Source organism: Ambystoma mexicanum, unplaced genomic scaffold, assembly GCF_040938575.1.
Source record: "Ambystoma mexicanum isolate Mex_15411 unplaced genomic scaffold, UKY_AmexF1_1 Mex_scaf178, whole genome shotgun sequence".
Lineage (NCBI taxonomy): Eukaryota > Metazoa > Chordata > Amphibia > Caudata > Ambystomatidae > Ambystoma > Ambystoma mexicanum.
Window position 1 is genome coordinate 26,147 of NW_027182411.1, and position 25,780 is coordinate 51,926.

The following is a 25,780-nucleotide window of genomic DNA, read 5'->3' on the forward strand; positions in this document are numbered from 1 at the left end:
TCGCCCTCTGCCTTTCAAAGAGTCGAGGAGACCCCAGCAGGAAAATTGTGTGTGTGTTTATTTCTTCTTTTTTAGAGGTGCTTTCTATTTTTGTAAGGAACCGACGCCTGGGTGAGTGCTAGTGTGGCGTGAGTTAAATTTACAGGCATCTTCTTTGCAAACTTTTGCCAAACCAATTTGGGGCAGCAGTGGGGTAGAGAGTCAGCCTTAAGCTGATGCCTGCCTGGGCTGGGCTGGGCTGGGGGCCTCAGCTGCTGTTACTGGGCCTGCTTCTTTCCTGGACTTGTAGGCCGCCAGCCCGAGAAGGTAAGGCCTCAACCAACATCGCCCTCTGCCTTCCAAAGAGTCGAGGAGACCCCAGCAGGAAAATTGTGTGTGTGTTTATTTCCATCTTTCTTTCCGAGTTTTTTTTTAAAGTTTTGTAAGGAACGGATGCTTGGGTGAGTGAGTGCAAGTGTGGCTTGGCCTGAATTTACAGACACTTTCTTTGCAAACATGAGTAGGCAAGTGGGTATTTCAAAAGTGGGTGCATGGAGCCGCTCGTTGCTTTTCCAAGCTGGCAGCTGTGGCTCCTGAGCTTGAGGCAAAAAGAAGGGCAGAAGCACACTGCAGAGGACAGCGTTCAGCCTTGCAAGAGGGCAGTGGACGTCGGAGGAGCCGACACAGCACAAGAGGCTCGGAATCGGCGCACTCTTCACCTACGGCCATACCACCCTGAATGCGCCCGATCTCGTCCGATCTCGGAAGCTAAGCAGGGTCGGGCCTGGTTAGTACTTGGATGGGAGACCGCCTGGGAATACCAGGTGCTGTCGGCATTTTGCTACTCTGTGCCCGATAGGCGGCGTTCGTCTTCCCCGTCTTGAACTACATTTTTCCTCCATTCCGCTTTTAATTTTAACAAACACGGCGCGTGAAAAAGGCACAGGGGCAGACAGCAGCCCTCGCTCCAATGCAGAGCCCCGTCAGAGGCGGACACGTTGTCGCCAAACTAACTTGGAGCAGCAGGAGACTGAAGCCAGGGCAGCAGCTCGCCGCCTCGGGTGGGTGGATGCAGCCAGAAAGGGCCACTCGTGTCCCTGGCAAAGCACCTCCAGCGTCTCCCCGTTTTCTCTCCAGTGGACGCGCAAGGCCCCCTACAGCTAGGGGAGGCAAGTGGATGGGCCTCATCTGCATATGTGGGCTCTAGAGGAAGAGTGCACCCTGGGAGACAAGGGGACACTTGGAGCGGGAAGTGCTCACGGGGGAGAAGTGCCTACAAGAGGCAGGAAGGGAGGGAGGCCACATCATGCCTCTCCATAGCCAGGCCTCTGGATGATGGGGCAGAAGCGGCCGTCACCCTAAGCTTCCTAGAAGTCCCAGCTGGGCCCCATGCTACCTAATATCTCGCCTGATCGAGCCTGGTCGAGCACTGGTCGAGCCTTCAGCCAAGGGACACAGGAGCCAAGGGGTCTGGCCTCGAGCCTTCAACCGAGGGACCCAGGAGCCCAGGGTCTGGCCTCAGTGCTTCCCAAGTCGGCCTTCAGCTGAAGCCTGCCTGGGCTGGGAGCCTCAGCTGCTGTTCCTGGGTGTGCTTCTTTCCTGCATGTGAAGGCCACCAGCGGCGAAGGTTGCCCTCCGCCTTCCAAGGAGTCGAGGGGATAGAAGCAGGAAAATTGTGTGTGTGTTTATTTCTTCTTTTTTAGAGATTCTTTCTATTTTTGTAAGGAACTGACGCCTGGGTGAGTGCTAGTGTGGCTTGAGGTGAATTTACGGGCAGCTTCTTTGCAAACTTTTGCCAAACCAACTTGGAGCAGCACTGGGGTAGAGAGTCAGCCTTCCGCTGATGCCTGCCTAGGCGTGGCTGGGCTGGGGGCCTCAGCTGCTGTTACTGGGCCTGCTTCTTTCCTGGTCTTGTAGGCCGCCAGCCAGAGAAGGTAAGGGCTTCAACCAACATCGCCCTCTGCCTTCCAAAGAGTCGAGGAGACCGCAGCAGGAAAATTGTGTGTGTGTTTATTTCTTCTTTTTTTAGAGGTGCTTTCTATTTTTGTAAGGAACCGACGCCTGGGTGAGTGCTAGTGTGGCGTGAGTTACATTTACAGGCATCTTCTTTGCAAACTTTTGCCAAACCAACTTGGACCAGCACTGGGGTAGAGAGTCAGCCTTCAGCTGATGGCTGCCTGGGCTGGGCTGGGCTGGTCTGGGGGCCTCAGCTGCTGTTACTGGGCATGCTTCTTTCCTGGACTTGTAGGCCACCAGCCGGAGAAGGTAAGGGCCTCAACCAACATCGCCCTCTGCCTTTCAAAGAGTCGAGGAGACCCCAGCAGGAAAATTGTGTGTGTGTTTATTTCTTCTTTTTTAGAGGTGCTTTCTATTTTTGTAAGGAACCGACGCCTGGGTGAGTGCTAGTGTGGCGTGAGTTAAATTTACAGGCATCTTCTTTGCAAACTTTTGCCAAACCAATTTGGGGCAGCAGTGGGGTAGAGAGTCAGCCTTAAGCTGATGCCTGCCTGGGCTGGGCTGGGCTGGGGGCCTCAGCTGCTGTTACTGGGCCTGCTTCTTTCCTGGACTTGTAGGCCGCCAGCCCGAGAAGGTAAGGCCTCAACCAACATCGCCCTCTGCCTTCCAAAGAGTCGAGGAGACCCCAGCAGGAAAATTGTGTGTGTGTTTATTTCCATCTTTCTTTCCGAGTTTTTTTTTAAAGTTTTGTAAGGAACGGATGCTTGGGTGAGTGAGTGCAAGTGTGGCTTGGCCTGAATTTACAGACACTTTCTTTGCAAACATGAGTAGGCAAGTGGGTATTTCAAAAGTGGGTGCATGGAGCCGCTCGTTGCTTTTCCAAGCTGGCAGCTGTGGCTCCTGAGCTTGAGGCAAAAAGAAGGGCAGAAGCACACTGCAGAGGACAGCGTTCAGCCTTGCAAGAGGGCAGTGGACGTCGGAGGAGCCGACACAGCACAAGAGGCTCGGAATCGGCGCACTCTTCACCTACGGCCATACCACCCTGAATGCGCCCGATCTCGTCCGATCTCGGAAGCTAAGCAGGGTCGGGCCTGGTTAGTACTTGGATGGGAGACCGCCTGGGAATACCAGGTGCTGTCGGCATTTTGCTACTCTGTGCCCGATAGGCGGCGTTCGTCTTCCCCGTCTTGAACTACATTTTTCCTCCATTCCGCTTTTAATTTTAACAAACACGGCGCGTGAAAAAGGCACAGGGGCAGACAGCAGCCCTCGCTCCAATGCAGAGCCCCGTCAGAGGCGGACACGTTGTCGCCAAACTAACTTGGAGCAGCAGGAGACTGAAGCCAGGGCAGCAGCTCGCCGCCTCGGGTGGGTGGATGCAGCCAGAAAGGGCCACTCGTGTCCCTGGCAAAGCACCTCCAGCGTCTCCCCGTTTTCTCTCCAGTGGACGCGCAAGGCCCCCTACAGCTAGGGGAGGCAAGTGGATGGGCCTCATCTGCATATGTGGGCTCTAGAGGAAGAGTGCACCCTGGGAGACAAGGGGACACTTGGAGCGGGAAGTGCTCACGGGGGAGAAGTGCCTACAAGAGGCAGGAAGGGAGGGAGGCCACATCATGCCTCTCCATAGCCAGGCCTCTGGATGATGGGGCAGAAGCGGCCGTCACCCTAAGCTTCCTAGAAGTCCCAGCTGGGCCCCATGCTACCTAATATCTCGCCTGATCGAGCCTGGTCGAGCACTGGTCGAGCCTTCAGCCAAGGGACACAGGAGCCAAGGGGTCTGGCCTCGAGCCTTCAACCGAGGGACCCAGGAGCCCAGGGTCTGGCCTCAGTGCTTCCCAAGTCGGCCTTCAGCTGAAGCCTGCCTGGGCTGGGAGCCTCAGCTGCTGTTCCTGGGTGTGCTTCTTTCCTGCATGTGAAGGCCACCAGCGGCGAAGGTTGCCCTCCGCCTTCCAAGGAGTCGAGGGGATAGAAGCAGGAAAATTGTGTGTGTGTTTATTTCTTCTTTTTTAGAGATTCTTTCTATTTTTGTAAGGAACTGACGCCTGGGTGAGTGCTAGTGTGGCTTGAGGTGAATTTACGGGCAGCTTCTTTGCAAACTTTTGCCAAACCAACTTGGAGCAGCACTGGGGTAGAGAGTCAGCCTTCCGCTGATGCCTGCCTAGGCGTGGCTGGGCTGGGGGCCTCAGCTGCTGTTACTGGGCCTGCTTCTTTCCTGGTCTTGTAGGCCGCCAGCCAGAGAAGGTAAGGGCTTCAACCAACATCGCCCTCTGCCTTCCAAAGAGTCGAGGAGACCGCAGCAGGAAAATTGTGTGTGTGTTTATTTCTTCTTTTTTTAGAGGTGCTTTCTATTTTTGTAAGGAACCGACGCCTGGGTGAGTGCTAGTGTGGCGTGAGTTACATTTACAGGCATCTTCTTTGCAAACTTTTGCCAAACCAACTTGGACCAGCACTGGGGTAGAGAGTCAGCCTTCAGCTGATGGCTGCCTGGGCTGGGCTGGGCTGGTCTGGGGGCCTCAGCTGCTGTTACTGGGCATGCTTCTTTCCTGGACTTGTAGGCCACCAGCCGGAGAAGGTAAGGGCCTCAACCAACATCGCCCTCTGCCTTTCAAAGAGTCGAGGAGACCCCAGCAGGAAAATTGTGTGTGTGTTTATTTCTTCTTTTTTAGAGGTGCTTTCTATTTTTGTAAGGAACCGACGCCTGGGTGAGTGCTAGTGTGGCGTGAGTTAAATTTACAGGCATCTTCTTTGCAAACTTTTGCCAAACCAATTTGGGGCAGCAGTGGGGTAGAGAGTCAGCCTTAAGCTGATGCCTGCCTGGGCTGGGCTGGGCTGGGGGCCTCAGCTGCTGTTACTGGGCCTGCTTCTTTCCTGGACTTGTAGGCCGCCAGCCCGAGAAGGTAAGGCCTCAACCAACATCGCCCTCTGCCTTCCAAAGAGTCGAGGAGACCCCAGCAGGAAAATTGTGTGTGTGTTTATTTCCATCTTTCTTTCCGAGTTTTTTTTTAAAGTTTTGTAAGGAACGGATGCTTGGGTGAGTGAGTGCAAGTGTGGCTTGGCCTGAATTTACAGACACTTTCTTTGCAAACATGAGTAGGCAAGTGGGTATTTCAAAAGTGGGTGCATGGAGCCGCTCGTTGCTTTTCCAAGCTGGCAGCTGTGGCTCCTGAGCTTGAGGCAAAAAGAAGGGCAGAAGCACACTGCAGAGGACAGCGTTCAGCCTTGCAAGAGGGCAGTGGACGTCGGAGGAGCCGACACAGCACAAGAGGCTCGGAATCGGCGCACTCTTCACCTACGGCCATACCACCCTGAATGCGCCCGATCTCGTCCGATCTCGGAAGCTAAGCAGGGTCGGGCCTGGTTAGTACTTGGATGGGAGACCGCCTGGGAATACCAGGTGCTGTCGGCATTTTGCTACTCTGTGCCCGATAGGCGGCGTTCGTCTTCCCCGTCTTGAACTACATTTTTCCTCCATTCCGCTTTTAATTTTAACAAACACGGCGCGTGAAAAAGGCACAGGGGCAGACAGCAGCCCTCGCTCCAATGCAGAGCCCCGTCAGAGGCGGACACGTTGTCGCCAAACTAACTTGGAGCAGCAGGAGACTGAAGCCAGGGCAGCAGCTCGCCGCCTCGGGTGGGTGGATGCAGCCAGAAAGGGCCACTCGTGTCCCTGGCAAAGCACCTCCAGCGTCTCCCCGTTTTCTCTCCAGTGGACGCGCAAGGCCCCCTACAGCTAGGGGAGGCAAGTGGATGGGCCTCATCTGCATATGTGGGCTCTAGAGGAAGAGTGCACCCTGGGAGACAAGGGGACACTTGGAGCGGGAAGTGCTCACGGGGGAGAAGTGCCTACAAGAGGCAGGAAGGGAGGGAGGCCACATCATGCCTCTCCATAGCCAGGCCTCTGGATGATGGGGCAGAAGCGGCCGTCACCCTAAGCTTCCTAGAAGTCCCAGCTGGGCCCCATGCTACCTAATATCTCGCCTGATCGAGCCTGGTCGAGCACTGGTCGAGCCTTCAGCCAAGGGACACAGGAGCCAAGGGGTCTGGCCTCGAGCCTTCAACCGAGGGACCCAGGAGCCCAGGGTCTGGCCTCAGTGCTTCCCAAGTCGGCCTTCAGCTGAAGCCTGCCTGGGCTGGGAGCCTCAGCTGCTGTTCCTGGGTGTGCTTCTTTCCTGCATGTGAAGGCCACCAGCGGCGAAGGTTGCCCTCCGCCTTCCAAGGAGTCGAGGGGATAGAAGCAGGAAAATTGTGTGTGTGTTTATTTCTTCTTTTTTAGAGATTCTTTCTATTTTTGTAAGGAACTGACGCCTGGGTGAGTGCTAGTGTGGCTTGAGGTGAATTTACGGGCAGCTTCTTTGCAAACTTTTGCCAAACCAACTTGGAGCAGCACTGGGGTAGAGAGTCAGCCTTCCGCTGATGCCTGCCTAGGCGTGGCTGGGCTGGGGGCCTCAGCTGCTGTTACTGGGCCTGCTTCTTTCCTGGTCTTGTAGGCCGCCAGCCAGAGAAGGTAAGGGCTTCAACCAACATCGCCCTCTGCCTTCCAAAGAGTCGAGGAGACCGCAGCAGGAAAATTGTGTGTGTGTTTATTTCTTCTTTTTTTAGAGGTGCTTTCTATTTTTGTAAGGAACCGACGCCTGGGTGAGTGCTAGTGTGGCGTGAGTTACATTTACAGGCATCTTCTTTGCAAACTTTTGCCAAACCAACTTGGACCAGCACTGGGGTAGAGAGTCAGCCTTCAGCTGATGGCTGCCTGGGCTGGGCTGGGCTGGTCTGGGGGCCTCAGCTGCTGTTACTGGGCATGCTTCTTTCCTGGACTTGTAGGCCACCAGCCGGAGAAGGTAAGGGCCTCAACCAACATCGCCCTCTGCCTTTCAAAGAGTCGAGGAGACCCCAGCAGGAAAATTGTGTGTGTGTTTATTTCTTCTTTTTTAGAGGTGCTTTCTATTTTTGTAAGGAACCGACGCCTGGGTGAGTGCTAGTGTGGCGTGAGTTAAATTTACAGGCATCTTCTTTGCAAACTTTTGCCAAACCAATTTGGGGCAGCAGTGGGGTAGAGAGTCAGCCTTAAGCTGATGCCTGCCTGGGCTGGGCTGGGCTGGGGGCCTCAGCTGCTGTTACTGGGCCTGCTTCTTTCCTGGACTTGTAGGCCGCCAGCCCGAGAAGGTAAGGCCTCAACCAACATCGCCCTCTGCCTTCCAAAGAGTCGAGGAGACCCCAGCAGGAAAATTGTGTGTGTGTTTATTTCCATCTTTCTTTCCGAGTTTTTTTTTAAAGTTTTGTAAGGAACGGATGCTTGGGTGAGTGAGTGCAAGTGTGGCTTGGCCTGAATTTACAGACACTTTCTTTGCAAACATGAGTAGGCAAGTGGGTATTTCAAAAGTGGGTGCATGGAGCCGCTCGTTGCTTTTCCAAGCTGGCAGCTGTGGCTCCTGAGCTTGAGGCAAAAAGAAGGGCAGAAGCACACTGCAGAGGACAGCGTTCAGCCTTGCAAGAGGGCAGTGGACGTCGGAGGAGCCGACACAGCACAAGAGGCTCGGAATCGGCGCACTCTTCACCTACGGCCATACCACCCTGAATGCGCCCGATCTCGTCCGATCTCGGAAGCTAAGCAGGGTCGGGCCTGGTTAGTACTTGGATGGGAGACCGCCTGGGAATACCAGGTGCTGTCGGCATTTTGCTACTCTGTGCCCGATAGGCGGCGTTCGTCTTCCCCGTCTTGAACTACATTTTTCCTCCATTCCGCTTTTAATTTTAACAAACACGGCGCGTGAAAAAGGCACAGGGGCAGACAGCAGCCCTCGCTCCAATGCAGAGCCCCGTCAGAGGCGGACACGTTGTCGCCAAACTAACTTGGAGCAGCAGGAGACTGAAGCCAGGGCAGCAGCTCGCCGCCTCGGGTGGGTGGATGCAGCCAGAAAGGGCCACTCGTGTCCCTGGCAAAGCACCTCCAGCGTCTCCCCGTTTTCTCTCCAGTGGACGCGCAAGGCCCCCTACAGCTAGGGGAGGCAAGTGGATGGGCCTCATCTGCATATGTGGGCTCTAGAGGAAGAGTGCACCCTGGGAGACAAGGGGACACTTGGAGCGGGAAGTGCTCACGGGGGAGAAGTGCCTACAAGAGGCAGGAAGGGAGGGAGGCCACATCATGCCTCTCCATAGCCAGGCCTCTGGATGATGGGGCAGAAGCGGCCGTCACCCTAAGCTTCCTAGAAGTCCCAGCTGGGCCCCATGCTACCTAATATCTCGCCTGATCGAGCCTGGTCGAGCACTGGTCGAGCCTTCAGCCAAGGGACACAGGAGCCAAGGGGTCTGGCCTCGAGCCTTCAACCGAGGGACCCAGGAGCCCAGGGTCTGGCCTCAGTGCTTCCCAAGTCGGCCTTCAGCTGAAGCCTGCCTGGGCTGGGAGCCTCAGCTGCTGTTCCTGGGTGTGCTTCTTTCCTGCATGTGAAGGCCACCAGCGGCGAAGGTTGCCCTCCGCCTTCCAAGGAGTCGAGGGGATAGAAGCAGGAAAATTGTGTGTGTGTTTATTTCTTCTTTTTTAGAGATTCTTTCTATTTTTGTAAGGAACTGACGCCTGGGTGAGTGCTAGTGTGGCTTGAGGTGAATTTACGGGCAGCTTCTTTGCAAACTTTTGCCAAACCAACTTGGAGCAGCACTGGGGTAGAGAGTCAGCCTTCCGCTGATGCCTGCCTAGGCGTGGCTGGGCTGGGGGCCTCAGCTGCTGTTACTGGGCCTGCTTCTTTCCTGGTCTTGTAGGCCGCCAGCCAGAGAAGGTAAGGGCTTCAACCAACATCGCCCTCTGCCTTCCAAAGAGTCGAGGAGACCGCAGCAGGAAAATTGTGTGTGTGTTTATTTCTTCTTTTTTTAGAGGTGCTTTCTATTTTTGTAAGGAACCGACGCCTGGGTGAGTGCTAGTGTGGCGTGAGTTACATTTACAGGCATCTTCTTTGCAAACTTTTGCCAAACCAACTTGGACCAGCACTGGGGTAGAGAGTCAGCCTTCAGCTGATGGCTGCCTGGGCTGGGCTGGGCTGGTCTGGGGGCCTCAGCTGCTGTTACTGGGCATGCTTCTTTCCTGGACTTGTAGGCCACCAGCCGGAGAAGGTAAGGGCCTCAACCAACATCGCCCTCTGCCTTTCAAAGAGTCGAGGAGACCCCAGCAGGAAAATTGTGTGTGTGTTTATTTCTTCTTTTTTAGAGGTGCTTTCTATTTTTGTAAGGAACCGACGCCTGGGTGAGTGCTAGTGTGGCGTGAGTTAAATTTACAGGCATCTTCTTTGCAAACTTTTGCCAAACCAATTTGGGGCAGCAGTGGGGTAGAGAGTCAGCCTTAAGCTGATGCCTGCCTGGGCTGGGCTGGGCTGGGGGCCTCAGCTGCTGTTACTGGGCCTGCTTCTTTCCTGGACTTGTAGGCCGCCAGCCCGAGAAGGTAAGGCCTCAACCAACATCGCCCTCTGCCTTCCAAAGAGTCGAGGAGACCCCAGCAGGAAAATTGTGTGTGTGTTTATTTCCATCTTTCTTTCCGAGTTTTTTTTTAAAGTTTTGTAAGGAACGGATGCTTGGGTGAGTGAGTGCAAGTGTGGCTTGGCCTGAATTTACAGACACTTTCTTTGCAAACATGAGTAGGCAAGTGGGTATTTCAAAAGTGGGTGCATGGAGCCGCTCGTTGCTTTTCCAAGCTGGCAGCTGTGGCTCCTGAGCTTGAGGCAAAAAGAAGGGCAGAAGCACACTGCAGAGGACAGCGTTCAGCCTTGCAAGAGGGCAGTGGACGTCGGAGGAGCCGACACAGCACAAGAGGCTCGGAATCGGCGCACTCTTCACCTACGGCCATACCACCCTGAATGCGCCCGATCTCGTCCGATCTCGGAAGCTAAGCAGGGTCGGGCCTGGTTAGTACTTGGATGGGAGACCGCCTGGGAATACCAGGTGCTGTCGGCATTTTGCTACTCTGTGCCCGATAGGCGGCGTTCGTCTTCCCCGTCTTGAACTACATTTTTCCTCCATTCCGCTTTTAATTTTAACAAACACGGCGCGTGAAAAAGGCACAGGGGCAGACAGCAGCCCTCGCTCCAATGCAGAGCCCCGTCAGAGGCGGACACGTTGTCGCCAAACTAACTTGGAGCAGCAGGAGACTGAAGCCAGGGCAGCAGCTCGCCGCCTCGGGTGGGTGGATGCAGCCAGAAAGGGCCACTCGTGTCCCTGGCAAAGCACCTCCAGCGTCTCCCCGTTTTCTCTCCAGTGGACGCGCAAGGCCCCCTACAGCTAGGGGAGGCAAGTGGATGGGCCTCATCTGCATATGTGGGCTCTAGAGGAAGAGTGCACCCTGGGAGACAAGGGGACACTTGGAGCGGGAAGTGCTCACGGGGGAGAAGTGCCTACAAGAGGCAGGAAGGGAGGGAGGCCACATCATGCCTCTCCATAGCCAGGCCTCTGGATGATGGGGCAGAAGCGGCCGTCACCCTAAGCTTCCTAGAAGTCCCAGCTGGGCCCCATGCTACCTAATATCTCGCCTGATCGAGCCTGGTCGAGCACTGGTCGAGCCTTCAGCCAAGGGACACAGGAGCCAAGGGGTCTGGCCTCGAGCCTTCAACCGAGGGACCCAGGAGCCCAGGGTCTGGCCTCAGTGCTTCCCAAGTCGGCCTTCAGCTGAAGCCTGCCTGGGCTGGGAGCCTCAGCTGCTGTTCCTGGGTGTGCTTCTTTCCTGCATGTGAAGGCCACCAGCGGCGAAGGTTGCCCTCCGCCTTCCAAGGAGTCGAGGGGATAGAAGCAGGAAAATTGTGTGTGTGTTTATTTCTTCTTTTTTAGAGATTCTTTCTATTTTTGTAAGGAACTGACGCCTGGGTGAGTGCTAGTGTGGCTTGAGGTGAATTTACGGGCAGCTTCTTTGCAAACTTTTGCCAAACCAACTTGGAGCAGCACTGGGGTAGAGAGTCAGCCTTCCGCTGATGCCTGCCTAGGCGTGGCTGGGCTGGGGGCCTCAGCTGCTGTTACTGGGCCTGCTTCTTTCCTGGTCTTGTAGGCCGCCAGCCAGAGAAGGTAAGGGCTTCAACCAACATCGCCCTCTGCCTTCCAAAGAGTCGAGGAGACCGCAGCAGGAAAATTGTGTGTGTGTTTATTTCTTCTTTTTTAGAGGTGCTTTCTATTTTTGTAAGGAACCGACGCCTGGGTGAGTGCTAGTGTGGCGTGAGTTAAATTTACAGGCATCTTCTTTGCAAACTTTTGCCAAACCAATTTGGGGCAGCAGTGGGGTAGAGAGTCAGCCTTAAGCTGATGCCTGCCTGGGCTGGGCTGGGCTGGGGGCCTCAGCTGCTGTTACTGGGCCTGCTTCTTTCCTGGACTTGTAGGCCGCCAGCCCGAGAAGGTAAGGCCTCAACCAACATCGCCCTCTGCCTTCCAAAGAGTCGAGGGAATAGAAGCAGGAAAATTGTGTGTGTGTTTATTTCTTCTTTTTTAGAGATTCTTTCTATTTTTGTAAGGAACTGACGACTGGGTGAGTGCTAGTGTGGCTTGAGGTGAATTTACGGGCAGCTTCTTTGCAAACTTTTGCCAAACCAACTTGGAGCAGCACTGGGGTAGAGAGTCAGCCTTCCGCTGATGCCTGCCTAGGCGTGGCTGGGCTGGGGGCCTCAGCTGCTGTTACTGGGCCTGCTTCTTTCCTGGTCTTGTAGGCCGCCAGCCAGAGAAGGTAAGGGCTTCAACCAACATCGCCCTCTGCCTTCCAAAGAGTCGAGGAGACCGCAGCAGGAAAATTGTGTGTGTGTTTATTTCTTCTTTTTTTAGAGGTGCTTTCTATTTTTGTAAGGAACCGACGCCTGGGTGAGTGCTAGTGTGGCGTGAGTTACATTTACAGGCATCTTCTTTGCAAAATTTTGCCAAACCAACTTGGACCAGCACTGGGGTAGAGAGTCAGCCTTCAGCTGATGGCTGCCTGGGCTGGGCTGGGCTGGTCTGGGGGCCTCAGCTGCTGTTACTGGGCATGCTTCTTTCCTGGACTTGTAGGCCACCAGCCGGAGAAGGTAAGGGCCTCAACCAACATCGCCCTCTGCCTTTCAAAGAGTCGAGGAGACCCCAGCAGGAAAATTGTGTGTGTGTTTATTTCTTCTTTTTTAGAGGTGCTTTCTATTTTTGTAAGGAACCGACGCCTGGGTGAGTGCTAGTGTGGCGTGAGTTAAATTTACAGGCATCTTCTTTGCAAACTTTTGCCAAACCAATTTGGGGCAGCAGTGGGGTAGAGAGTCAGCCTTAAGCTGATGCCTGCCTGGGCTGGGCTGGGCTGGGGGCCTCAGCTGCTGTTACTGGGCCTGCTTCTTTCCTGGACTTGTAGGCCGCCAGCCCGAGAAGGTAAGGCCTCAACCAACATCGCCCTCTGCCTTCCAAAGAGTCGAGGGGATAGAAGCAGGAAAATTGTGTGTGTGTTTATTTCTTCTTTTTTAGAGATTCTTTCTATTTTTGTAAGGAACTGACGACTGGGTGAGTGCTAGTGTGGCTTGAGGTGAATTTACGGGCAGCTTCTTTGCAAACTTTTGCCAAACCAACTTGGAGCAGCACTGGGGTAGAGAGTCAGCCTTCCGCTGATGCCTGCCTAGGCGTGGCTGGGCTGGGGGCCTCAGCTGCTGTTACTGGGCCTGCTTCTTTCCTGGTCTTGTAGGCCGCCAGCCAGAGAAGGTAAGGGCTTCAACCAACATCGCCCTCTGCCTTCCAAAGAGTCGAGGAGACCGCAGCAGGAAAATTGTGTGTGTGTTTATTTCTTCTTTTTTAGAGGTGCTTTCTATTTTTGTAAGGAACCGACGCCTGGGTGAGTGCTAGTGTGGCGTGAGTTAAATTTACAGGCATCTTCTTTGCAAACTTTTGCCAAACCAATTTGGGGCAGCAGTGGGGTAGAGAGTCAGCCTTAAGCTGATGCCTGCCTGGGCTGGGCTGGGGGCCTCAGCTGCTGTTACTGGGCCTGCTTCTTTCCTGGACTTGTAGGCCGCCAGCCCGAGAAGGTAAGGCCTCAACCAACATCGCCCTCTGCCTTCCAAAGAGTCGAGGGAATAGAAGCAGGAAAATTGTGTGTGTGTTTATTTCTTCTTTTTTTAGAGGTGCTTTCTATTTTTGTAAGGAACCGACGCCTGGGTGAGTGCTAGTGTGGCGTGAGTTACATTTACAGGCATCTTCTTTGCAAAATTTTGCCAAACCAACTTGGACCAGCACTGGGGTAGAGAGTCAGCCTTCAGCTGATGGCTGCCTGGGCTGGGCTGGGCTGGTCTGGGGGCCTCAGCTGCTGTTACTGGGCATGCTTCTTTCCTGGACTTGTAGGCCACCAGCCGGAGAAGGTAAGGGCCTCAACCAACATCGCCCTCTGCCTTTCAAAGAGTCGAGGAGACCCCAGCAGGAAAATTGTGTGTGTGTTTATTTCTTCTTTTTTAGAGGTGCTTTCTATTTTTGTAAGGAACCGACGCCTGGGTGAGTGCTAGTGTGGCGTGAGTTAAATTTACAGGCATCTTCTTTGCAAACTTTTGCCAAACCAATTTGGGGCAGCAGTGGGGTAGAGAGTCAGCCTTAAGCTGATGCCTGCCTGGGCTGGGCTGGGCTGGGGGCCTCAGCTGCTGTTACTGGGCCTGCTTCTTTCCTGGACTTGTAGGCCGCCAGCCCGAGAAGGTAAGGCCTCAACCAACATCGCCCTCTGCCTTCCAAAGAGTCGAGGGGATAGAAGCAGGAAAATTGTGTGTGTGTTTATTTCTTCTTTTTTAGAGATTCTTTCTATTTTTGTAAGGAACTGACGACTGGGTGAGTGCTAGTGTGGCTTGAGGTGAATTTACGGGCAGCTTCTTTGCAAACTTTTGCCAAACCAACTTGGAGCAGCACTGGGGTAGAGAGTCAGCCTTCCGCTGATGCCTGCCTAGGCGTGGCTGGGCTGGGGGCCTCAGCTGCTGTTACTGGGCCTGCTTCTTTCCTGGTCTTGTAGGCCGCCAGCCAGAGAAGGTAAGGGCTTCAACCAACATCGCCCTCTGCCTTCCAAAGAGTCGAGGAGACCGCAGCAGGAAAATTGTGTGTGTGTTTATTTCTTCTTTTTTAGAGGTGCTTTCTATTTTTGTAAGGAACCGACGCCTGGGTGAGTGCTAGTGTGGCGTGAGTTAAATTTACAGGCATCTTCTTTGCAAACTTTTGCCAAACCAATTTGGGGCAGCAGTGGGGTAGAGAGTCAGCCTTAAGCTGATGCCTGCCTGGGCTGGGCTGGGCTGGGGGCCTCAGCTGCTGTTACTGGGCCTGCTTCTTTCCTGGACTTGTAGGCCGCCAGCCCGAGAAGGTAAGGCCTCAACCAACATCGCCCTCTGCCTTCCAAAGAGTCGAGGGGATAGAAGCAGGAAAATTGTGTGTGTGTTTATTTCTTCTTTTTTAGAGATTCTTTCTATTTTTGTAAGGAACTGACGACTGGGTGAGTGCTAGTGTGGCTTGAGGTGAATTTACGGGCAGCTTCTTTGCAAACTTTTGCCAAACCAACTTGGAGCAGCACTGGGGTAGAGAGTCAGCCTTCCGCTGATGCCTGCCTAGGCGTGGCTGGGCTGGGGGCCTCAGCTGCTGTTACTGGGCCTGCTTCTTTCCTGGTCTTGTAGGCCGCCAGCCAGAGAAGGTAAGGGCTTCAACCAACATCGCCCTCTGCCTTCCAAAGAGTCGAGGAGACCGCAGCAGGAAAATTGTGTGTGTGTTTATTTCTTCTTTTTTAGAGGTGCTTTCTATTTTTGTAAGGAACCGACGCCTGGGTGAGTGCTAGTGTGGCGTGAGTTAAATTTACAGGCATCTTCTTTGCAAACTTTTGCCAAACCAATTTGGGGCAGCAGTGGGGTAGAGAGTCAGCCTTAAGCTGATGCCTGCCTGGGCTGGGCTGGGGGCCTCAGCTGCTGTTACTGGGCCTGCTTCTTTCCTGGACTTGTAGGCCGCCAGCCCGAGAAGGTAAGGCCTCAACCAACATCGCCCTCTGCCTTCCAAAGAGTCGAGGGAATAGAAGCAGGAAAATTGTGTGTGTGTTTATTTCTTCTTTTTTTAGAGGTGCTTTCTATTTTTGTAAGGAACCGACGCCTGGGTGAGTGCTAGTGTGGCGTGAGTTACATTTACAGGCATCTTCTTTGCAAAATTTTGCCAAACCAACTTGGACCAGCACTGGGGTAGAGAGTCAGCCTTCAGCTGATGGCTGCCTGGGCTGGGCTGGGCTGGTCTGGGGGCCTCAGCTGCTGTTACTGGGCATGCTTCTTTCCTGGACTTGTAGGCCACCAGCCGGAGAAGGTAAGGGCCTCAACCAACATCGCCCTCTGCCTTTCAAAGAGTCGAGGAGACCCCAGCAGGAAAATTGTGTGTGTGTTTATTTCTTCTTTTTTAGAGGTGCTTTCTATTTTTGTAAGGAACCGACGCCTGGGTGAGTGCTAGTGTGGCGTGAGTTAAATTTACAGGCATCTTCTTTGCAAACTTTTGCCAAACCAATTTGGGGCAGCAGTGGGGTAGAGAGTCAGCCTTAAGCTGATGCCTGCCTGGGCTGGGCTGGGCTGGGGGCCTCAGCTGCTGTTACTGGGCCTGCTTCTTTCCTGGACTTGTAGGCCGCCAGCCCGAGAAGGTAAGGCCTCAACCAACATCGCCCTCTGCCTTCCAAAGAGTCGAGGGGATAGAAGCAGGAAAATTGTGTGTGTGTTTATTTCTTCTTTTTTAGAGATTCTTTCTATTTTTGTAAGGAACTGACGACTGGGTGAGTGCTAGTGTGGCTTGAGGTGAATTTACGGGCAGCTTCTTTGCAAACTTTTGCCAAACCAACTTGGAGCAGCACTGGGGTAGAGAGTCAGCCTTCCGCTGATGCCTGCCTAGGCGTGGCTGGGCTGGGGGCCTCAGCTGCTGTTACTGGGCCTGCTTCTTTCCTGGTCTTGTAGGCCGCCAGCCAGAGAAGGTAAGGGCTTCAACCAACATCGCCCTCTGCCTTCCAAAGAGTCGAGGAGACCGCAGCAGGAAAATTGTGTGTGTGTTTATTTCTTCTTTTTTAGAGGTGCTTTCTATTTTTGTAAGGAACCGACGCCTGGGTGAGTGCTAGTGTGGCGTGAGTTAAATTTACAGGCATCTTCTTTGCAAACTTTTGCCAAACCAATTTGGGGCAGCAGTGGGGTAGAGAGTCAGCCTTAAGCTGATGCCTGCCTGGGCTGGGCTGGGCTGGGGGCCTCAGCTGCTGTTACTGGGCCTGCTTCTTTCCTGGACTTGTAGGCCGCCAGCCCGAGAAGGTAAGGCCTCAACCAACATCGCCCTCTGCCTTCCAAAGAGTCGAGGGAATAGAAGCAGGAAAATTGTGTGTGTGTTTATTTCTTCTTTTTTAGAGATTCTTTCTATTTTTGTAAGGAACTGACGACTGGGTGAGTGCTAGTGTGGCTTGAGGTGAATTTACGGGCAGCTTCTTTGCAAACTTTTGCCAAACCAACTTGGAGCAGCACTGGGGTAGAGAGTCAGCCTTCCGCTGATGCCTGCCTAGGCGTGGCTGGGCTGGGGGCCTCAGCTGCTGTTACTGGCCCTGCTTCTTTCCTGGTCTTGTAGGCCGCCAGCCAGAGAAGGTAAGGGCTTCAACCAACATCGCCCTCTGCCTTCCAAAGAGTCGAGGAGACCGCAGCAGGAAAATTGTGTGTGTGTTTATTTCTTCTTTTTTTAGAGGTGCTTTCTATTTTTGTAAGGAACCGACGCCTGGGTGAGTGCTAGTGTGGCGTGAGTTACATTTACAGGCATCTTCTTTGCAAAATTTTGCCAAACCAACTTGGACCAGCACTGGGGTAGAGAGTCAGCCTTCAGCTGATGGCTGCCTGGGCTGGGCTGGGCTGGTCTGGGGGCCTCAGCTGCTGTTACTGGGCATGCTTCTTTCCTGGACTTGTAGGCCACCAGCCGGAGAAGGTAAGGGCCTCAACCAACATCGCCCTCTGCCTTTCAAAGAGTCGAGGAGACCCCAGCAGGAAAATTGTGTGTGTGTTTATTTCTTCTTTTTTAGAGGTGCTTTCTATTTTTGTAAGGAACCGACGCCTGGGTGAGTGCTAGTGTGGCGTGAGTTAAATTTACAGGCATCTTCTTTGCAAACTTTTGCCAAACCAATTTGGGGCAGCAGTGGGGTAGAGAGTCAGCCTTAAGCTGATGCCTGCCTGGGCTGGGCTGGGCTGGGGGCCTCAGCTGCTGTTACTGGGCCTGCTTCTTTCCTGGACTTGTAGGCCGCCAGCCCGAGAAGGTAAGGCCTCAACCAACATCGCCCTCTGCCTTCCAAAGAGTCGAGGGGATAGAAGCAGGAAAATTGTGTGTGTGTTTATTTCTTCTTTTTTAGAGATTCTTTCTATTTTTGTAAGGAACTGACGACTGGGTGAGTGCTAGTGTGGCTTGAGGTGAATTTACGGGCAGCTTCTTTGCAAACTTTTGCCAAACCAACTTGGAGCAGCACTGGGGTAGAGAGTCAGCCTTCCGCTGATGCCTGCCTAGGCGTGGCTGGGCTGGGGGCCTCAGCTGCTGTTACTGGGCCTGCTTCTTTCCTGGTCTTGTAGGCCGCCAGCCAGAGAAGGTAAGGGCTTCAACCAACATCGCCCTCTGCCTTCCAAAGAGTCGAGGAGACCGCAGCAGGAAAATTGTGTGTGTGTTTATTTCTTCTTTTTTAGAGGTGCTTTCTATTTTTGTAAGGAACCGACGCCTGGGTGAGTGCTAGTGTGGCGTGAGTTAAATTTACAGGCATCTTCTTTGCAAACTTTTGCCAAACCAATTTGGGGCAGCAGTGGGGTAGAGAGTCAGCCTTAAGCTGATGCCTGCCTGGGCTGGGCTGGGCTGGGGGCCTCAGCTGCTGTTACTGGGCCTGCTTCTTTCCTGGACTTGTAGGCCGCCAGCCCGAGAAGGTAAGGCCTCAACCAACATCGCCCTCTGCCTTCCAAAGAGTCGAGGGGATAGAAGCAGGAAAATTGTGTGTGTGTTTATTTCTTCTTTTTTAGAGATTCTTTCTATTTTTGTAAGGAACTGACGACTGGGTGAGTGCTAGTGTGGCTTGAGGTGAATTTACGGGCAGCTTCTTTGCAAACTTTTGCCAAACCAACTTGGAGCAGCACTGGGGTAGAGAGTCAGCCTTCCGCTGATGCCTGCCTAGGCGTGGCTGGGCTGGGGGCCTCAGCTGCTGTTACTGGGCCTGCTTCTTTCCTGGTCTTGTAGGCCGCCAGCCAGAGAAGGTAAGGGCTTCAACCAACATCGCCCTCTGCCTTCCAAAGAGTCGAGGAGACCGCAGCAGGAAAATTGTGTGTGTGTTTATTTCTTCTTTTTTAGAGGTGCTTTCTATTTTTGTAAGGAACCGACGCCTGGGTGAGTGCTAGTGTGGCGTGAGTTAAATTTACAGGCATCTTCTTTGCAAACTTTTGCCAAACCAATTTGGGGCAGCAGTGGGGTAGAGAGTCAGCCTTAAGCTGATGCCTGCCTGGGCTGGGCTGGGGGCCTCAGCTGCTGTTACTGGGCCTGCTTCTTTCCTGGACTTGTAGGCCGCCAGCCCGAGAAGGTAAGGCCTCAACCAACATCGCCCTCTGCCTTCCAAAGAGTCGAGGGAATAGAAGCAGGAAAATTGTGTGTGTGTTTATTTCTTCTTTTTTTAGAGGTGCTTTCTATTTTTGTAAGGAACCGACGCCTGGGTGAGTGCTAGTGTGGCGTGAGTTACATTTACAGGCATCTTCTTTGCAAAATTTTGCCAAACCAACTTGGACCAGCACTGGGGTAGAGAGTCAGCCTTCAGCTGATGGCTGCCTGGGCTGGGCTGGGCTGGTCTGGGGGCCTCAGCTGCTGTTACTGGGCATGCTTCTTTCCTGGACTTGTAGGCCACCAGCCGGAGAAGGTAAGGGCCTCAACCAACATCGCCCTCTGCCTTTCAAAGAGTCGAGGAGACCCCAGCAGGAAAATTGTGTGTGTGTTTATTTCTTCTTTTTTAGAGGTGCTTTCTATTTTTGTAAGGAACCGACGCCTGGGTGAGTGCTAGTGTGGCGTGAGTTAAATTTACAGGCATCTTCTTTGCAAACTTTTGCCAAACCAATTTGGGGCAGCAGTGGGGTAGAGAGTCAGCCTTAAGCTGATGCCTGCCTGGGCTGGGCTGGGCTGGGGGCCTCAGCTGCTGTTACTGGGCCTGCTTCTTTCCTGGACTTGTAGGCCGCCAGCCCGAGAAGGTAAGGCCTCAACCAACATCGCCCTCTGCCTTCCAAAGAGTCGAGGGGATAGAAGCAGGAAAATTGTGTGTGTGTTTATTTCTTCTTTTTTAGAGATTCTTTCTATTTTTGTAAGGAACTGACGACTGGGTGAGTGCTAGTGTGGCTTGAGGTGAATTTACGGGCAGCTTCTTTGCAAACTTTTGCCAAACCAACTTGGAGCAGCACTGGGGTAGAGAGTCAGCCTTCCGCTGATGCCTGCCTAGGCGTGGCTGGGCTGGGGGCCTCAGCTGCTGTTACTGGGCCTGCTTCTTTCCTGGTCTTGTAGGCCGCCAGCCAGAGAAGGTAAGGGCTTCAACCAACATCGCCCTCTGCCTTCCAAAGAGTCGAGGAGACCGCAGCAGGAAAATTGTGTGTGTGTTTATTTCTTCTTTTTTAGAGGTGCTTTCTATTTTTGTAAGGAACCGACGCCTGGGTGAGTGCTAGTGTGGCGTGAGTTAAATTTACAGGCATCTTCTTTGCAAACTTTTGCCAAACCAATTTGGGGCAGCAGTGGGGTAGAGAGTCAGCCTTAAGCTGATGCCTGCCTGGGCTGGGCTGGGCTGGGGGCCTCAGCTGCTGTTACTGGGCCTGCTTCTTTCCTGGACTTGTAGGCCGCCAGCCCGAGAAGGTAAGGCCTCAACCAACATCGCCCTCTGCCTTCCAAAGAGTCGAGGGAATAGAAGCAGGAAAATTGTGTGTGTGTTTATTTCTTCTTTTTTAGAGATTCTTTCTATTTTTGTAAGGAACTGACGACTGGGTGAGTGCTAGTGTGGCTTGAGGTGAATTTACGGGCAGCTTCTTTGCAAACTTTTGCCAAACCAACTTGGAGCAGCACTGGGGTAGAGAGTCAGCCTTCCGCTGATGCCTGCCTAGGCGTGGCTGGGCTGGGGGCCTCAGCTGCTGTTACTGGCCCTGCTTCTTTCCTGGTCTTGTAGGCCGCCAGCCAGAGAAGGTAAGGGCTTCAACCAACATCGCCCTCTGCCTTCCAAAGAGTCGAGGAGACCGCAGCAGGAAAATTGTGTGTGTGTTTATTTCTTCTTTTTTTAGAGGTGCTTTCTATTTTTGTAAGGAACCGACGCCTGGGTGAGTGCTAGTGTGGCGTGAGTTACATTTACAGGCATCTTCTTTGCAAAATTTTGCCAAACCAACTTGGACCAGCACTGGGGTAGAGAGTCAGCCTTCAGCTGATGGCTGCCTGGGCTGGGCTGGGCTGGTCTGGGGGCCTCAGCTGCTGTTACTGGGCATGCTTCTTTCCTGGACTTGTAGGCCACCAGCCGGAGAAGGTAAGGGCCTCAACCAACATCGCCCTCTGCCTTTCAAAGAGTCGAGGAGACCCCAGCAGGAAAATTGTGTGTGTGTTTATTTCTTCTTTTTTAGAGGTGCTTTCTATTTTTGTAAGGAACCGACGCCTGGGTGAGTGCTAGTGTGGCGTGAGTTAAATTTACAGGCATCTTCTTTGCAAACTTTTGCCAAACCAATTTGGGGCAGCAGTGGGGTAGAGAGTCAGCCTTAAGCTGATGCCTGCCTGGGCTGGGCTGGGCTGGGGGCCTCAGCTGCTGTTACTGGGCCTGCTTCTTTCCTGGACTTGTAGGCCGCCAGCCCGAGAAGGTAAGGCCTCAACCAACATCGCCCTCTGCCTTCCAAAGAGTCGAGGGGATAGAAGCAGGAAAATTGTGTGTGTGTTTATTTCTTCTTTTTTAGAGATTCTTTCTATTTTTGTAAGGAACTGACGACTGGGTGAGTGCTAGTGTGGCTTGAGGTGAATTTACGGGCAGCTTCTTTGCAAACTTTTGCCAAACCAACTTGGAGCAGCACTGGGGTAGAGAGTCAGCCTTCCGCTGATGCCTGCCTAGGCGTGGCTGGGCTGGGGGCCTCAGCTGCTGTTACTGGGCCTGCTTCTTTCCTGGTCTTGTAGGCCGCCAGCCAGAGAAGGTAAGGGCTTCAACCAACATCGCCCTCTGCCTTCCAAAGAGTCGAGGAGACCGCAGCAGGAAAATTGTGTGTGTGTTTATTTCTTCTTTTTTAGAGGTGCTTTCTATTTTTGTAAGGAACCGACGCCTGGGTGAGTGCTAGTGTGGCGTGAGTTAAATTTACAGGCATCTTCTTTGCAAACTTTTGCCAAACCAATTTGGGGCAGCAGTGGGGTAGAGAGTCAGCCTTAAGCTGATGCCTGCCTGGGCTGGGCTGGGCTGGGGGCCTCAGCTGCTGTTACTGGGCCTGCTTCTTTCCTGGACTTGTAGGCCGCCAGCCCGAGAAGGTAAGGCCTCAACCAACATCGCCCTCTGCCTTCCAAAGAGTCGAGGGGATAGAAGCAGGAAAATTGTGTGTGTGTTTATTTCTTCTTTTTTAGAGATTCTTTCTATTTTTGTAAGGAACTGACGACTGGGTGAGTGCTAGTGTGGCTTGAGGTGAATTTACGGGCAGCTTCTTTGCAAACTTTTGCCAAACCAACTTGGAGCAGCACTGGGGTAGAGAGTCAGCCTTCCGCTGATGCCTGCCTAGGCGTGGCTGGGCTGGGGGCCTCAGCTGCTGTTACTGGGCCTGCTTCTTTCCTGGTCTTGTAGGCCGCCAGCCAGAGAAGGTAAGGGCTTCAACCAACATCGCCCTCTGCCTTCCAAAGAGTCGAGGAGACCGCAGCAGGAAAATTGTGTGTGTGTTTATTTCTTCTTTTTTAGAGGTGCTTTCTATTTTTGTAAGGAACCGACGCCTGGGTGAGTGCTAGTGTGGCGTGAGTTAAATTTACAGGCATCTTCTTTGCAAACTTTTGCCAAACCAATTTGGGGCAGCAGTGGGGTAGAGAGTCAGCCTTAAGCTGATGCCTGCCTGGGCTGGGCTGGGGGCCTCAGCTGCTGTTACTGGGCCTGCTTCTTTCCTGGACTTGTAGGCCGCCAGCCCGAGAAGGTAAGGCCTCAACCAACATCGCCCTCTGCCTTCCAAAGAGTCGAGGGAATAGAAGCAGGAAAATTGTGTGTGTGTTTATTTCTTCTTTTTTTAGAGGTGCTTTCTATTTTTGTAAGGAACCGACGCCTGGGTGAGTGCTAGTGTGGCGTGAGTTACATTTACAGGCATCTTCTTTGCAAAATTTTGCCAAACCAACTTGGACCAGCACTGGGGTAGAGAGTCAGCCTTCAGCTGATGGCTGCCTGGGCTGGGCTGGGCTGGTCTGGGGGCCTCAGCTGCTGTTACTGGGCATGCTTCTTTCCTGGACTTGTAGGCCACCAGCCGGAGAAGGTAAGGGCCTCAACCAACATCGCCCTCTGCCTTTCAAAGAGTCGAGGAGACCCCAGCAGGAAAATTGTGTGTGTGTTTATTTCTTCTTTTTTAGAGGTGCTTTCTATTTTTGTAAGGAACCGACGCCTGGGTGAGTGCTAGTGTGGCGTGAGTTAAATTTACAGGCATCTTCTTTGCAAACTTTTGCCAAACCAATTTGGGGCAGCAGTGGGGTAGAGAGTCAGCCTTAAGCTGATGCCTGCCTGGGCTGGGCTGGGCTGGGGGCCTCAGCTGCTGTTACTGGGCCTGCTTCTTTCCTGGACTTGTAGGCCGCCAGCCCGAGAAGGTAAGGCCTCAACCAACATCGCCCTCTGCCTTCCAAAGAGTCGAGGGGATAGAAGCAGGAAAATTGTGTGTGTGTTTATTTCTTCTTTTTTAGAGATTCTTTCTATTTTTGTAAGGAACTGACGACTGGGTGAGTGCTAGTGTGGCTTGAGGTGAATTTACGGGCAGCTTCTTTGCAAACTTTTGCCAAACCAACTTGGAGCAGCACTGGGGTAGAGAGTCAGCCTTCCGCTGATGCCTGCCTAGGCGTGGCTGGGCTGGGGGCCTCAGCTGCTGTTACTGGGCCTGCTTCTTTCCTGGTCTTGTAGGCCGCCAGCCAGAGAAGGTAAGGGCTTCAACCAACATCGCCCTCTGCCTTCCAAAGAGTCGAGGAGACCGCAGCAGGAAAATTGTGTGTGTGTTTATTTCTTCTTTTTTAGAGGTGCTTTCTATTTTTGTAAGGAACCGACGCCTGGGTGAGTGCTAGTGTGGCGTGAGTTAAATTTACAGGCATCTTCTTTGCAAACTTTTGCCAAACCAATTTGGGGCAGCAGTGGGGTAGAGAGTCAGCCTTAAGCTGATGCCTGCCTGGGCTGGGCTGGGCTGGGGGCCTCAGCTGCTGTTACTGGGCCTGCTTCTTTCCTGGACTTGTAGGCCGCCAGCCCGAGAAGGTAAGGCCTCAACCAACATCGCCCTCTGCCTTCCAAAGAGTCGAGGGAATAGAAGCAGGAAAATTGTGTGTGTGTTTATTTCTTCTTTTTTAGAGATTCTTTCTATTTTTGTAAGGAACTGACGACTGGGTGAGTGCTAGTGTGGCTTGAGGTGAATTTACGGGCAGCTTCTTTGCAAACTTTTGCCAAACCAACTTGGAGCAGCACTGGGGTAGAGAGTCAGCCTTCCGCTGATGCCTGCCTAGGCGTGGCTGGGCTGGGGGCCTCAGCTGCTGTTACTGGCCCTGCTTCTTTCCTGGTCTTGTAGGCCGCCAGCCAGAGAAGGTAAGGGCTTCAACCAACATCGCCCTCTGCCTTCCAAAGAGTCGAGGAGACCGCAGCAGGAAAATTGTGTGTGTGTTTATTTCTTCTTTTTTTAGAGGTGCTTTCTATTTTTGTAAGGAACCGACGCCTGGGTGAGTGCTAGTGTGGCGTGAGTTACATTTACAGGCATCTTCTTTGCAAAATTTTGCCAAACCAACTTGGACCAGCACTGGGGTAGAGAGTCAGCCTTCAGCTGATGGCTGCCTGGGCTGGGCTGGGCTGGTCTGGGGGCCTCAGCTGCTGTTACTGGGCATGCTTCTTTCCTGGACTTGTAGGCCACCAGCCGGAGAAGGTAAGGGCCTCAACCAACATCGCCCTCTGCCTTTCAAAGAGTCGAGGAGACCCCAGCAGGAAAATTGTGTGTGTGTTTATTTCTTCTTTTTTAGAGGTGCTTTCTATTTTTGTAAGGAACCGACGCCTGGGTGAGTGCTAGTGTGGCGTGAGTTAAATTTACAGGCATCTTCTTTGCAAACTTTTGCCAAACCAATTTGGGGCAGCAGTGGGGTAGAGAGTCAGCCTTAAGCTGATGCCTGCCTGGGCTGGGCTGGGGGCCTCAGCTGCTGTTACTGGGCCTGCTTCTTTCCTGGACTTGTAGGCCGCCAGCCCGAGAAGGTAAGGCCTCAACCAACATCGCCCTCTGCCTTCCAAAGAGTCGAGGAGACCCCAGCAGGAAAATTGTGTGTGTGTTTATTTCCATCTTTCTTTCCGAGTTTTTTTTTAAAGTTTTGTAAGGAACGGATGCTTGGGTGAGTGAGTGCAAGTGTGGCTTGGCCTGAATTTACAGACACTTTCTTTGCAAACATGAGTAGGCAAGTGGGTATTTCAAAAGTGGGTGCATGGAGCCGCTCGTTGCTTTTCCAAGCTGGCAGCTGTGGCTCCTGAGCTTGAGGCAAAAAGAAGGGCAGAAGCACACTGCAGAGGACAGCGTTCAGCCTTGCAAGAGGGCAGTGGACGTCGGAGGAGCCGACACAGCACAAGAGGCTCGGAATCGGCGCACTCTTCGCCTACGGCCATACCACCCTGAATGCGCCCGATCTCGTCCGATCTCGGAAGCTAAGCAGAGTCGGGCCTGGTTAGTACTTGGATGGGAGACCGCCTGGGAATACCAGGTGCTGTAGGCATTTTGCTACTCTGTGCCCGATAGGCGGCGTTCGTCTTCCCCGTCTTGAACTACATTTTTCCTCCATTCCGCTTTTAATTTTAACAAACACGGCGCGTGAAAAAGGCACAGGGGCAGACAGCAGCCCTCGCTCCAATGCAGAGCCCCGTCAGAGGCGGACACGTTGTCGCCAAACTAACTTGGAGCAGCAGGAGACTGAAGCCAGGGCAGCAGCTCGCCGCCTCGGGTGGGTGGATGCAGCCAGAAAGGGCCACTCGTGTCCCTGGCAAAGCACCTCCAGCGTCTCCCCGTTTTCTCTCCAGTGGACGCGCAAGGCCCCCTACAGCTAGGGGAGGCAAGTGGATGGGCCTCATCTGCATATGTGGGCTCTAGAGGAAGAGTGCACCCTGGGAGACAAGGGGACACTTGGAGCGGGAAGTGCTCACGGGGGAGAAGTGCCTACAAGAGGCAGGAAGGGAGGGAGGCCACATCATGCCTCTCCATAGCCAGGCCTCTGGATGATGGGGCAGAAGCGGCCGTCACCCTAAGCTTCCTAGAAGTCCCAGCTGGGCCCCATGCTACCTAATATCTCGCCTGATCGAGCCTGGTCGAGCACTGGTCGAGCCTTCAGCCAAGGGACACAGGAGCCAAGGGGTCTGGCCTCGAGCCTTCAACCGAGGGACCCAGGAGCCCAGGGTCTGGCCTCAGTGCTTCCCAAGTCGGCCTTCAGCTGAAGCCTGCCTGGGCTGGGAGCCTCAGCTGCTGTTCCTGGGTGTGCTTCTTTCCTGCATGTGAAGGCCACCAGCGGCGAAGGTTGCCCTCCGCCTTCCAAGGAGTCGAGGGGATAGAAGCAGGAAAATTGTGTGTGTGTTTATTTCTTCTTTTTTAGAGATTCTTTCTATTTTTGTAAGGAACTGACGCCTGGGTGAGTGCTAGTGTGGCTTGAGGTGAATTTACGGGCAGCTTCTTTGCAAACTTTTGCCAAACCAACTTGGGGC

The 25,780-nt window shown here is 53.4% G+C and overlaps 6 non-coding genes across 6 annotated transcripts; all 6 read left to right on the plus strand.

The window, feature by feature from the left end:
• Positions 1 to 696: 696 nt before the first annotated feature.
• Positions 697 to 815, plus strand: LOC138555262 (5S ribosomal RNA). The gene has a single exon (XR_011298038.1). It is a non-coding gene; the product is annotated as a 5S ribosomal RNA (ribosomal RNA).
• A 2,144-nt stretch (positions 816 to 2,959) lies between these two features.
• LOC138555263 (5S ribosomal RNA) lies at positions 2,960 to 3,078 on the plus strand. Its single transcript, XR_011298039.1, has one exon. It is a non-coding gene; the product is annotated as a 5S ribosomal RNA (ribosomal RNA).
• Positions 3,079 to 5,222: 2,144 nt separating this feature from the next.
• On the plus strand, positions 5,223 to 5,341 carry LOC138555264 (5S ribosomal RNA). The gene has a single exon (XR_011298040.1). It is a non-coding gene; the product is annotated as a 5S ribosomal RNA (ribosomal RNA).
• Positions 5,342 to 7,485: 2,144 nt separating this feature from the next.
• Positions 7,486 to 7,604, plus strand: LOC138555265 (5S ribosomal RNA). The gene has a single exon (XR_011298041.1). It is a non-coding gene; the product is annotated as a 5S ribosomal RNA (ribosomal RNA).
• Positions 7,605 to 9,748: 2,144 nt separating this feature from the next.
• LOC138555266 (5S ribosomal RNA) lies at positions 9,749 to 9,867 on the plus strand. Its single transcript, XR_011298042.1, has one exon. It is a non-coding gene; the product is annotated as a 5S ribosomal RNA (ribosomal RNA).
• A 14,818-nt stretch (positions 9,868 to 24,685) lies between these two features.
• On the plus strand, positions 24,686 to 24,804 carry LOC138555268 (5S ribosomal RNA). Its single transcript, XR_011298044.1, has one exon. It is a non-coding gene; the product is annotated as a 5S ribosomal RNA (ribosomal RNA).
• The last annotated feature ends 976 nt before the right edge of the window (positions 24,805 to 25,780 follow it).